This window comes from Peromyscus californicus, unplaced genomic scaffold (genome assembly GCF_007827085.1).
Source record: "Peromyscus californicus insignis strain IS unplaced genomic scaffold, ASM782708v3 Scaffold_5__1_contigs__length_169319896, whole genome shotgun sequence".
Classification (NCBI taxonomy): Eukaryota; Metazoa; Chordata; class Mammalia; order Rodentia; family Cricetidae; genus Peromyscus; species Peromyscus californicus.
Window position 1 is genome coordinate 109,472,559 of NW_026294573.1, and position 12,684 is coordinate 109,485,242.

Here is a 12,684-nt window from a genome sequence, read left to right on the forward strand (position 1 = left end):
AGCAGTACCTTTCTTTCCAGAAGTCTGCAGTCACTAAATACTTGAGGAAGTCAAATGCACCCTCTGTTGGCTGTTAAAGGAGTAACTCCACATTGCTAGTTGTGGTCCAGTGCCCTGGATAAATTCAGGGTGAGTCTATGATGTGGCACATACACAAGTGATTTCCACATTTTTGTGTGTATCAGAATTACTTAAAGGACTTGGTGGAAATAGTTACTGTATCCAACATCCAAAGTTTCTACTTCATAGGGTCTTACTATCTAGTTCTGGTTTGTAGCCTTTCAGCTATTGTTAAGGCCTGTCTACAGAGGTCTTCCTAACCAACTACTCTGAAGGAAGTGGCCACTCCTGGGAATTGGGTTTTAAAATCCATAAAATTGTCCATCTATTTAGGCTACTTTCATTTAAAGTTTTCTCTTTAATTTAATTTTTGATTGGTATACCCATTATCAGGATTTCTCTGACTTTTCATCCATCCTTAATTTGGATTGATCCTTTCCGCAACCCTTCCTCTCCCCCATCTTTTCGTCCCTCCTCTCTAACTCTCTACCCCACAAGTCCTCCTTCCATTTTCATGTCTGTTACGTTCTAGTACTTCTTCCTGTGCCCACCCCATTAACACTTCAGCTTCCTGCGTGAACTCTTTTCATTTTCCTGAGTTTACTTTTCTTTTTCAATTTGTTTAATTGAAAACAGATTTTTTTCTATACAGTATATTCTGATTACAGTCCCCCCCCAAATTCCTCCCAGTTTCTTCCCCCTACCTTCCCTCCCATCTGGATCCACACCCTTTCTCTCTTTCCTTAGTAAACAAGCAGGCAGGCATCTAAAGAGAAATGATAAAGTAAAATAAGATAAAACAAAAACAAACAAATTGGAATAGAACAAAACAAACAAGAAAAATAGCAAAAGAAAAAGCAGAAGAAACACATATAGATGCAGAGACATACATGTTGGCATACACAGGAATCCCATAAAACCACAAAAACAGAAGGTGGAATATATATGCAAAAGATATGCAATACGAAACAAACCACAAAAATGCCCTGACACGTTATGAGACAAAGAACCTCCAAAGATGCCGTTGAGTTTTCTTTTCTTCTCTTTTCTTTTTTTTTTGTGTGTGGGGGGAGGGATTGGCCACCTGTTGATGGGCATAGGGCCTACATTTAAGAGTGTTTTGTTTCCCCTGTGAGACTCCCTTGGAGAGTACTAATTTTTTATTTGCAATGGCTATCAACTGAAGATAGCTTTTGGGTGAGGGATGAGGTCTTATGTACACTTCTCCTGTCAGCTCTGGGATGCCCAACTGCTGCAGACCCATGCAGGCCCTGTGCATGCTTCCACAGTCTCTGAGTTTGTGTACGTGTCAGTCATGCTGTGTTTGGAACTTGCATGGCTGCAGCCTCACTTTACTACGTGAGCCATCATGCTGTATGCCTAAAATACATAAAACAAAACATAATTTGTACACTGAATCAGCTATAGTCATGCACCGCTTAATGTTTTAGGCAGTAATAGATCACATATTTGAGTTATAGTAGAACTTAAAAGTCCTATTGCCTTTTGCTATCATAGTTACCAGAAAATCACAGCAGGAGGCATCACTCATGTTTATGGTGATTGTGGTGTGAGCAAACCTACTGAATTGCTAGATATAGACAAGTCAAGCAAATGAATTTCAAAAAGATAATAAACAACTATTACTGGTTAATATATTTACTAAAAATTCGCACCATTGTTTTAAATAATTTCACTGTAAAACAGGATCCTGTGCTATGCTATTAACAGTCTCAAAACTCATCCTACTTGTGTTTTCTGAAAGCAGCAAAAGTTCATATCAAAACCATTCCTTTGTATATAGTCTTGTATTAGGTTAGAACCTTCTTATTTCGACAAAAAGGGAGAGATGTAGTGGGTAGCCATTCCAGCTTTGATCTGGAAGTTCCAATCCCCATTGAGGCTTCAGCAACTGTCATGTCTACAAGGCAGGGCCAAGGGAGGCACCGGGAGAGCCGAGAACTAGATGAGCAGCTCTCTCTGTTCCTGGACCCTAGACGGTGGAGGTGGACCGAGCAGAGCTCCAGAGAACACCACTGGACTGCGATACACCTTCCCCAGACCCCGCGATCTACCTATCCCTTCATTTGTAAGTTACTCACTAAATAAATCTTCCTTTTAACTAAAAAAAAAGTTCATATCAAACAACTCATCTATACCTCATGTTCTTGTATACTCTATGGTCACCACAGAATGATCAATTCACATTTCAATACATCTTTGGATATACCCCCATCCATAAGTGACACAATTGTGTCATAAGCTAAAGACAGTATGCAAAACAAATAAAAACAAACAATTCCAAAATTATCCAGTGTATCATCTTTTTCTATTTTTTCTTTTTCTTTATTCTTCTCTCATACAATAATCTTGATCCCAGCCTCCCCTCTTCCCAGCACCCCCCCATCTCCCCTCTCCCCCAGATCCACTCCTCTGCCATTTCCTTTTAGAATCAAGCCTCCCAATTTTATCAGCCAAACACACCATATCAGGATGCAGTAAGACTAGGTATAAACCCTCATATCAAGGCCGGATGAAGCAACCCACTAGGAGTAAAAAGGTCCCTGGAGCAAGCAAAAAAGTCAGAGACAACCTGACATTCATTGTTAGGAGTCCAACAAAATCCCTAGCTAAACAACCACAGTGTGTACACAGAGGGAGACCCCATGCAGTCTCTGTGATTGCAGCTTCAGTCTCTGTGAGCCCCTAAGAACCCAGGTTAGGTGATTCTACAGGCTACATTCTCCTGGTGTCTTTGACCCCTCTGGCTCCTACAATCCTTCTCCCTCTCTTGTGTGGGGTTCCCTGAGCTCCATCTAATGTTTGGCTGTGGATCTCTTTCTCTCTCTCTCTCTCTCTCTCTCTCTCTCTCTCTCTCTCTCTCTCTCTCTCTCTCTCTCTCTCTCTCTCTCCTCTCTGTCAGTGGTGTTTGGTTTGGTACTACTCTAAGCCACCCAGCTTCCAGATCCTCATCATCCAGGTGGTGTCAGTCATGGACTCCCTCTCATAGCTTTGGCCTCAAGTCAGACCAGTCACTGGCTGGCTACCCTTACAGTAGTCTCCGAGCCACCATTGCCCCAGTCCAGCTTGCACACTGGATAGATTGTGGGCGAAATGTTTTGTGGCTGGATTGGTGTCCCAGTCCCCGCACTGGGAGCCTTGCCTGGTTATAGAAGATGGCTAATTCAGGTTCAGTATCCTCTTATTACTAGGAGTCCTCACTAAGGTCACCCTCATAGGTTCCAGGAAGGTTCCACTGCACTAGGTTTCCACATTGCCCACTAAATAACCACCTATTCTAGTCTTCTCTCCCTGTACTCTCTCCCTCGATCCCCCCCTCCCCAACATCCCTACCTGCCTCTAGCTCACCCACAAAATCTATTCTATTTCGCCTTCCCAGGAACATCCATGCATTCCCCAATAGACCTGTTCTCTTTATCTATCTTCTCTAGGTCTGTGGATTATAGTGTGATTATCCACTTATAAATGAGTACATACATATTGCATTGCTTGCAAATTTCATGCTGTCATTTTTTTTCAACTGAGTAATACTACGTTATGTGAATATACAACATTTTCTTTATCCATTCTTTTGTTGAGGGACATGAGTTCTTTCCAGTTTCTGGATATTATAAATAAAGATGCTATGAACATAGTTGAGCAAGTGTCCTTGTGGTAGGAGGGGAGTCTTTTGAGTATATGCCAAAGGGTGGCTTAGCAGATGTGGAGTTGACAAGAATGTCATTTTGTCCTATTAATGGCATCCTTTGCCTTACAGAAGCTTTTGTAAGTTTCATGAGGTCCCATTTGCTATTTGTCCAGCTTAGTGCCTATGCTATCGGTGTTCTGTTCAGAAAGTTGTCTCCTGTGCCAGTGTGTTCAAGGCTATTCCCTACTTTCCCTTCTATCAGGTTCAGTGCATCTGCTTTAATGTTGAGGTCTTTAATCCACTTGGACTTGAGTTTTGTGCAGGGTGATATATATGGATCTATTTGCATTCTTCTATATGCCAACATCCAGTTAGAACAGCTCCATTTGTTGAAGATGCTTTCTTTTTTCCACTGTGTATTTCTGGCTTCTTTACCAAAAATCAGGTGTCCATAGGTGTGTGGATTTACATCTGGGTCTTCAATTCCATAGCTCAACATGTCTCTTTTTATGCCAATACTATGTGGTTTTTATTAACGTAGTTTTGTAATATAGCTTGAAATCAGGGATGGTGATACCTCCAGAAGTTCTTTTATTGTTCAGAATTGTTTTAGCTACCCAGGGTTGTTCTTTTTTTTTCTATATGAACTTGAGAATTATCCTTTCAAGGTCTGTAAAGAATTGTGTTGGAATTTTGAATTGCCCTCTTCTGTCACAGCAAGGATTCTAGTAATTACCTCCTTCTGTTCAGTAGCAGATTAAAAAGATCATTGAAGATGGATACCACCTTGTTATCAGCAATTAATAAAACAAATAACTGAGCTGGGTTTGTTCCCAGTACATTAAAGATAAAGACAGAAGCATCAGGAGTTCAACACCAGACTCTGCTACTTAGAGAGCTGAGATGGAGTTCAACACCTAAGTTGCATGAGACCTTGCTCAAGTAACTAATATTTAACATAAACAAGAACAACACAAAAGGAAATAAAATTAAAGGACTACAGTTATTAGTAAAATAATGGATCAGAGTCTCAGAGTCTCATCTGGACACATGATATAAACCTGCCTAGAAAATCATACTAGTATTATTTAGAAGATTATCTTCTTAATAAAGGATAAATACATACCATTGTCTCCTTCCATAAGAGTTAATTCCAATGGTCCTGTCAACTACCTAGGCGAAAAATGTCCCTGAGGACAGAGGTCTACTCTAGAAACTTTAGAAGGAGTAGAAAGCTTCCCTGAAATGCAGGTTGACTCATCGGCTCTTTTGTTCAACTTTTGCCTGTGAGAGTATGCTCTCCTGTGAAATAAACTATTTTCTACACAATGTTCTATGCGTCTCATCTGAATTCTTTCAACGGAGATCACAAAGAGAGACAATCAAGGTATGTATGAATTAAGCTCTCAGGGGCATTTTTACGTTGAAGGGGTCATTGAGCAGCAGACAAATATCTGTGGTTCATATGGACAATGGAAAAGTAAAAGAAAAATTTGAAAGATGTCAAACATCACCCTTAGCATTACATTAAGGTACTGATTATTTAATATTTCCTGTACAATTTGTAAGCTGTAGGACAGCTCTTTTGAAGATCAAGAACATAGCATCAGTTAAACTCCAAATTAATTCACATGTTTTTGGCAGCAGAACATTTGAAATTGCAAATAACTTCCTCTAGTAAGAAAACACAGTCTTTCTTTTCACTCTAAGAAATCCACTAGAATCACTAGTATATGGTTTCCACAAGAGAAAAGGGCTTGGGAACTGATGTAAATGATATATAATTCTAAATATTATTAAGTATAATTTTGTTTCCATTATCTTTAAGCCACAGCCAGGACTAGAAAGTCCAGGCATTCTATGACATTTGAAGGCTCTACTAAGGTAACAGATAGATGAACCCTCCTGAACAACTTGTTACATAAAAGACAACAGTTTCACTACCTGTGACATTTAGACCTCTTTACATCTTCAGCACCAGTAGAATGTTGTCCTTATGATTTAAAACTAATTTCTGATCATATACTCTGAATATCTCATTTGCAATAGTTGAATATTCTCACACATAATTATCTCCATAGCTGAATACTAGGGATGGTAAAATTTAAGTTCCATAGAGTTCTTAAAGTAAAAATAAATATTTGATAAAATGGTATATTCATGAGCTGATCTTTACATTTTTATGAAGTGTGTGAAAAAGCTCAATTTTCCCCAAAAGGGTATGTGAGCACAGGGTGTGATATTTAGTTTTCATTAGTAGATTCTTCAGGTGTTAAGTACAAGTCAAAACTATGCAACTTACCTATACATTTTTGTGGTATGAGTTTGAAGAAGTCATACTTTATTTACATGAATTATATTCTAAATCTAATTGCTTTATCCACTTATAGTAACTAATGTTGTGCTAACCTAATTTTTTTTTTATAGAATGGGCTAAAGAAGAAATAGGGGAAAGGTATCCAAACTGAAGTGTGAAATAAATGAAATATTTAAATTTCACATTTAAAAAAATGAGAACTGCATATATAAGTACTATATTTATAATATTTTAACTTCTATCTCTCACATTTCCATCTCTTCCTATGCCCCAAACTCCCTCTCAAGTTCATGACCTTTTATTCTATAATTACACACACACAAACATACACACACATACACACATGAATATAACTCATCAAGTCAATTTAGTCCTGTGGTTATGTACAAATTTTCTTTCTTTCAGTAGTCATTGTAAATCTGTAGCTTTTAGGGTAGAGCCTTGTGTGATTTCCTCCATCCACACTGAGGGGTTCATTGGTCTTATCATCTTAAAGGTCTTGTCTAGGCAACCATACTATCAGTATTTCATGGGTGTAGTATTCCATAGCAGGCTTCTTGTTATCTAGGTTATATCTTAAATTAACCCATTTCTATAAATCTATACTTTGCCACGTGGGTATGCTGGCATGTTGTTTCTTCAGTGGTGGCTGGCATCTCCTGACTCAGCCTTTCTCTTCCCAGAAATTCTCCTTGTCTACTTATCTCACCTATACTTCCTGCCTGGCTACTGGCCAATCAGTATTTTATTTTCAACCAATAAGAGCAACACACATTCACAGCATACAGACTGACATCCCATAGCAAACTTGAAAGCATGATTTAGGTAGGATTAAATAAAGATGATCAGAAAAATGTTTATATCAAAGAAAAATAGATGAATTAGATGAATTTAGATGCCATAACTTGATCTGGTATTGGTTGGGCACATTGTTATCCTCTCAGTAATTCCAGAGAGTGGCTTAGAGTTTGAGTGGGCACTACACTTGCAGAGGAATGAAGTTAAGTTCCCAGCACCCACACCATGCTCTTAATCTCATCTCTAGCTCCAAGTGATTCAACACTCCAAGTTGCACATGTGTATATATTCACACATAGACACAACACATATACATGAATACAAATCAAATAAATGTACAGTATTCACCACTATAATTACGTCAATATCATATTGTCTTTTAGACCCATGGCAAATAATGCTAAACATAATTACTTCATTTGAAGGAAACATAACTAAATTTTAAATTGCCTGAAGTTATAACTACTGTTCAGATTATTAGTTTTAAAGCCACATGGAATGATAAAAGTAGCTTATTATGAAAATGGTGGCTTTTATTGCAACTCATAATTTTGTTATTTTAGGACTGTTATGTCACAGTTTCCTCCAAGACTGAAACATTCCACCCTGCTGGAAAGTTCCTTAAGCAGGAAGGTAAACAATCAAATGGAGCTTCAGGAAGTTCCTGAAACTGACCAAATTCTCTAGAATTCTCCCCCCCCAACCCCCCACTCCACCCCGTGCCCACCTGTCAGAGTAAGCAGTAAAAGCTGAGAGTCCCTCTCAGAAGAGCTGAGCCAAGCTGCAAGAAGACCAGACCAGCCACCTGGAAGAAGTAGAAACCAGATGACCTGTATGGAAGTGGTTTAGACCAACTGAGACACTTGGAAGGGACTCTCCAAACTGTTGAGACACTTGCAGGCTGTGCAGTGGGCTCCAGGTTCCCAGAGTTCATGAGCTGTAACTTATGCTGGGGTGGGCTTTGGTGATGAAACTGTCTGAGTCATTTCTGCTCCTGTAAGTAACCCCTCATCCTGTGAGTAACCCCAATAAAACTCATTGGTTCATCTGGGTAGATTTCAATGGAATCCATTGTAGCGCGAATTGTTAGAAGGTCTTATTAATAAAATCAAACCTGAAGACAGGTATTGGGATGAATGCTGAAAGATCAGAGAAGCAGAACAAGCCACAGCCGCCTCACTTTGCCAATTCCTCAGCTGATCCTGTTTCCTCAGACTGGAAGCCTCTGAGTCCTCATCTGAATGGGTCTCAGCTGAACTGTGCTGCTCAAAAGCCTAAAAGCTTAACCAACCTAGTTTCTGGTTTTCATGCCTTATATACCTTTCTGCTTTCTGCCCTCACTTCCTGGGATTAAAGGCTCAACTCTTGGAATTAAAAGAGTGAGTCACCATGCTTGGCTGTTTCCAGTATGGCTTTAAACTCACAGAGATCTGCATGGATCTCTGCCTCCCAAGTGATAGGATTAAAGGCGTGTGCACCACCATTTTCTGGCCTCTATATCTAGTGGCTGTTCTGTTCTCTGACCCCAGATAAATTTATTAGGGTACACAATATTTGAGGGAACACAATACCACCACAATCCATATTTGGTCGGTCATGAGCTTCCTGTGTTGGGGGACTAGATGTGTATGTTGTGTCTCCCCAGGAACAGTTTTGTCACATAACAAGGACACATTTGAGTATCTTCAAGATAATTAAAATTTATCATCCTTTTGAGGAGACTTCTGTTTTATAACTATAAGTATTCATTTTGTTTAATTCTAAAGGCAGCATGTAATTGAAAAGATAAATGCCATCAACATATTTTATTACTTGTCATTGCACTATTTATTTCCTTGAAATAAATAAAAACAAAATAAGTTAAGATGAAAAAATGAGGTACATAATCTGGTTTTGCTAGATTAAATGATTTCATTGTATGATTGCAAGTTTTTTTCCAAAGACAAGGGTATTTTCAGGACTTTGCAAGATATTTAGATAGATTCAACATCACTGTATTATATATTTTAATACAAGGACTGGGGATGTAGCTCAGTGATAGAGTGCTTGCCAAGCATGTATGAGGCTCTGAGTTCCATCCTTGATACTGCAAAATGAATGAGAGAACGAATGATTGAAAGTACATTATTACCATCAATCAGGCACTGCTAAAATAATAAAATATTGAAAACTTGGCATATCTGCTCTAAAGAAATTTTCAGTTTAATGCATGAGAAGAAAATATGCTTAGAATGGAAGGAGTTAGATGATAAAGGAGAGGAAGACAGAAAAACAAAGCTTCACAAAGTTTGTAATGAATTTAGAGAAGACTTCACAAAGGGAAAAGGTGGCTTGTGGGCTTCCATAGGCAGTGCATCTAGGGGCAGGGAACTGGCACTCTGGTTCTTAGTGCCACAGCTTCATTCTCAGCCCTGAGTATTGTTGCAAGGTGGGACATGTCAGTGATCCTTATATTATGAGTAGTATGAATTACAGAATCCCAGACTCCTTCCTCATGGTTTTGCCAAATTAAATACATCAATATTAAGCTAATAAATATATTATTTAAGGAAATATCTTACATTCTTATTAATGTTTAAATGTTTGTTATTATCTGAAGGGTGGGAACAATTCAATATTTAAATAGATACACTTGGGAAGGGTGGGGATGTAGGAGGAGTTGGAGAGAAGAGAGAAAGGGGATATATTTAAAAATAAAATAAAAAACTAAGCTATCTATGATAATCACATTTTTTATCATAAAACATGCATGTTAAGACCATCATTCTGGGACCCTTTTGAAGAACAATTTGCACTGTCTTATTACAACAGTCAGTGGGAAAATTTATGAGAGCCATTATGTCTTAAAGATATAAATTAGAGAAATAAGGAAAAGAGAAGGAAGGAAAAAGGGAAATTTAACAGATATCATAAGTTGAACATATTTTTTTTGTAGAATTTAGGATGAAATGGGTCAGATGTATGAAGGGGTAAAGATATATATTTTCTTTGTTCATATTCATTTTAAAGGTACAAACAGAAAATTACAAAGACAGTAGATAATAGGATACAATTTATCGAAAATAACAATGAAAGCAGGCATGTCTGTGGCTTCATAATTTTTAGCACTTCATAATCAAATAGAACCATATGAGTTATTTCACCTCAATAAAACTGAATATTTTAGATTGAGAGATTAAAAAAATAATTTTCCATGGAGATTAGCATCTCACTGTTGTCTTAGCATGCTGGCTTTATAACCTTTACTTTTCCTCTCAAATTTAGTCACAACTTGGCCACTCTTTTCAGAGGTTAAGAACTACTAAGTTGGACTTTGAAGTCTATGTTTTCTAGGGGAGTTTTACTATTATGAAATTAAATTTCACATGATTTTTTATGAAGAATTCCACACCAGGAAGCTATGTAATGGAGAAAGGGGAAATGTTCGATTCTCAAAGTCAAGGAAGTCTCCCAAAGAAACTTCCTCCATGAACAAAGGACAGAGCAGTCTCAGCACACCTGCTGCAGGTGACCACCTCTAGATATTCCCAGGGAGACTGGTTAATAAAGGGCGAGAGGAGAACCTGGGGGTGTTGAAGCATGTAGCACGCTGATTCTTCAAAGAAGTCCACTTCTATGATGTTGAAATCCTTAGGGTGATCGTCAAAGTCATAAAAAGCCAGAGCCAACGTAGAAAAGCCATGGCCAGCCATAAGGCTTGCTCAGTATTCCAACAGGCCCCCTCCAACACCGTCACATCGATGATCCCTGGAAAGGGTCCTTCTCCTACACGGGGGGAAATGACAAGGCAAAAGCATCGTGCAATTCAAAGAATTTGTTTCTCCTTTAGAAACCTTTCTATGTTTAGTTGGTTTTATATGAATCGAATAAAACAGATCTGTGTGCTACTACTGAATGACAACACGCACAGGAGCATATAGAGAGAAAAATCTAAGCAGTCTCGTGGATAATTTCATCCTCTTAGGGAATTCACACTATGGCCCAAGAGCCACCGGAGGACAGTTATGAATGTGGCCCAACACACAATCACCAATTTACAGGAAATACTGAAATGTGCGCTTTTTGTGTGTGGTTTTTGTTTGTAAATCAATTATATAGTTCTAAAGGATTAATGCTATAAATAACACCATTCAAAAAATTAATTTTCTTCTTTTCTTTTCTTGTGTCAATTTTTTTATACATTTCTCATACCAACCAGTGTCCCCTTTCATCTGCCATCCTGCTTCCCCACCCACCCACCCCCCAACCACTTCTCTAAAGGGGTAAGGCCTCCCATGATGATTCAACAAAGCCTGGTACATTCAGTTGAGGCAGGACCAAGCCCCTCCCTGCTGCATCAAGGCTGAGCAAGGCTTCTGACCATAGGTAATGGGCTCCAAAAAGCCAGCTCATGTACCAGGGTTGGATTCTGAATCCACAGACCAAAGCTACACAACTGAGGACCTAGTTTGGTCCCATACAGGTTCCACAGCTGTCGGTCTAGGGTGCCTGAGTTCCCAAGAGCTTGGTTCAGTTGTCTCTGTAGATTTCCCCATCATGATCTTGACCCCCCCCCCCACCTTCCTCATTTAATCCCTCCTCCTTCTCTTCGACTGGATTCATGGAGATTCTTTTCTTTTTTTTTCAAGACAGGGGTTCTCTGTGTAGCCTCAGCTATCCTGGAACTTACTCTGTAGACCAGGATGGCTTTGAATTCACAGAGATCTGCCTGCCTCTGCCTCAGAGTTTTACAAATAAATTATTGTCCTAAAAGTTCTAAGTATCGGAAGCCCAAGATCAAGATTATCTTACTCAGTTTTGTATGAGACCTCAAGTGATGGTGAAATGATATGATCTTTCTATCTCTTCCTTCCTTCATTCCTTAGTTCCTTCCTTCCTTTCTTACACACACGCATATATATATATATATATATATATATATATATATATATATGCGTGTGTGTGTGTGTGTGTGTGTGTGTGTGTGTGTGTGTAATACATACATATTAACTCTTTGGAAGTTTCATACAAGGTATTTTGATCATATTCACCCCTAACTACCCGAATTCATTCCTTTCTCTACCCACCCAATTTTGTGTCTTTAAAAAAAAAAATCCTTTTCCAAACCAATTGTGATGCCCAGATATTCTTCTACATGTGGTCTTGCCCTGGAGAATGAGCAACTTACCAGGGATTACTATCTTAGAAAAATATCTCGAATCTCCCAGAACCTAACAGTTGTGCTCGGCTCTCTCCATGCTGAGATTTGGTATGGCTTAGGTGTGCACAGATCTTCTAAATGCTGTGTCACAATCACTGTGAGTTTGTAAGTACAGCTGTCCTGTTGTGTCCAAATGAAAATATTTCCTTGCGGTCCTCCATTACATTTCTCTTTAATAACATCACCAATGGGGCTTAGGGTTCACCTCTTACACTACCTGACATGATATTTTTTCATTTTTATTATGTCTAAATATAGCATCACAGAGAGTTAGGGCTTAACATTGAACATGGGCTTTGAGGAGGTAAAAATCCAGCATAAGACTAGGGCTCTTTGCTTTATACTAATTGGTCCTTAAGAAGGCAGTGATTTGCATGGCAACCTTATCTTTAAACTAAGTCTGCATTATATAATATAGTTTCCACATGTGGTTTATATGTTTCTATAAATTCAAACATTATAAAGCTGGAGCACTGCAAAGAACAAGAGCTTAAAATCTTTATTTATATATGCAAATGTTTAAACTAACTGCAAGAAAGGATTTTTCAGTAAATACCATGATTCAAAAATTTGAGAGGCTTTGAGTTAGGAATAACACTTGAATGCATTAAACTCCCACCCTGACACATCAAAACCAAAACTGGTACCAGAACTCTTTGA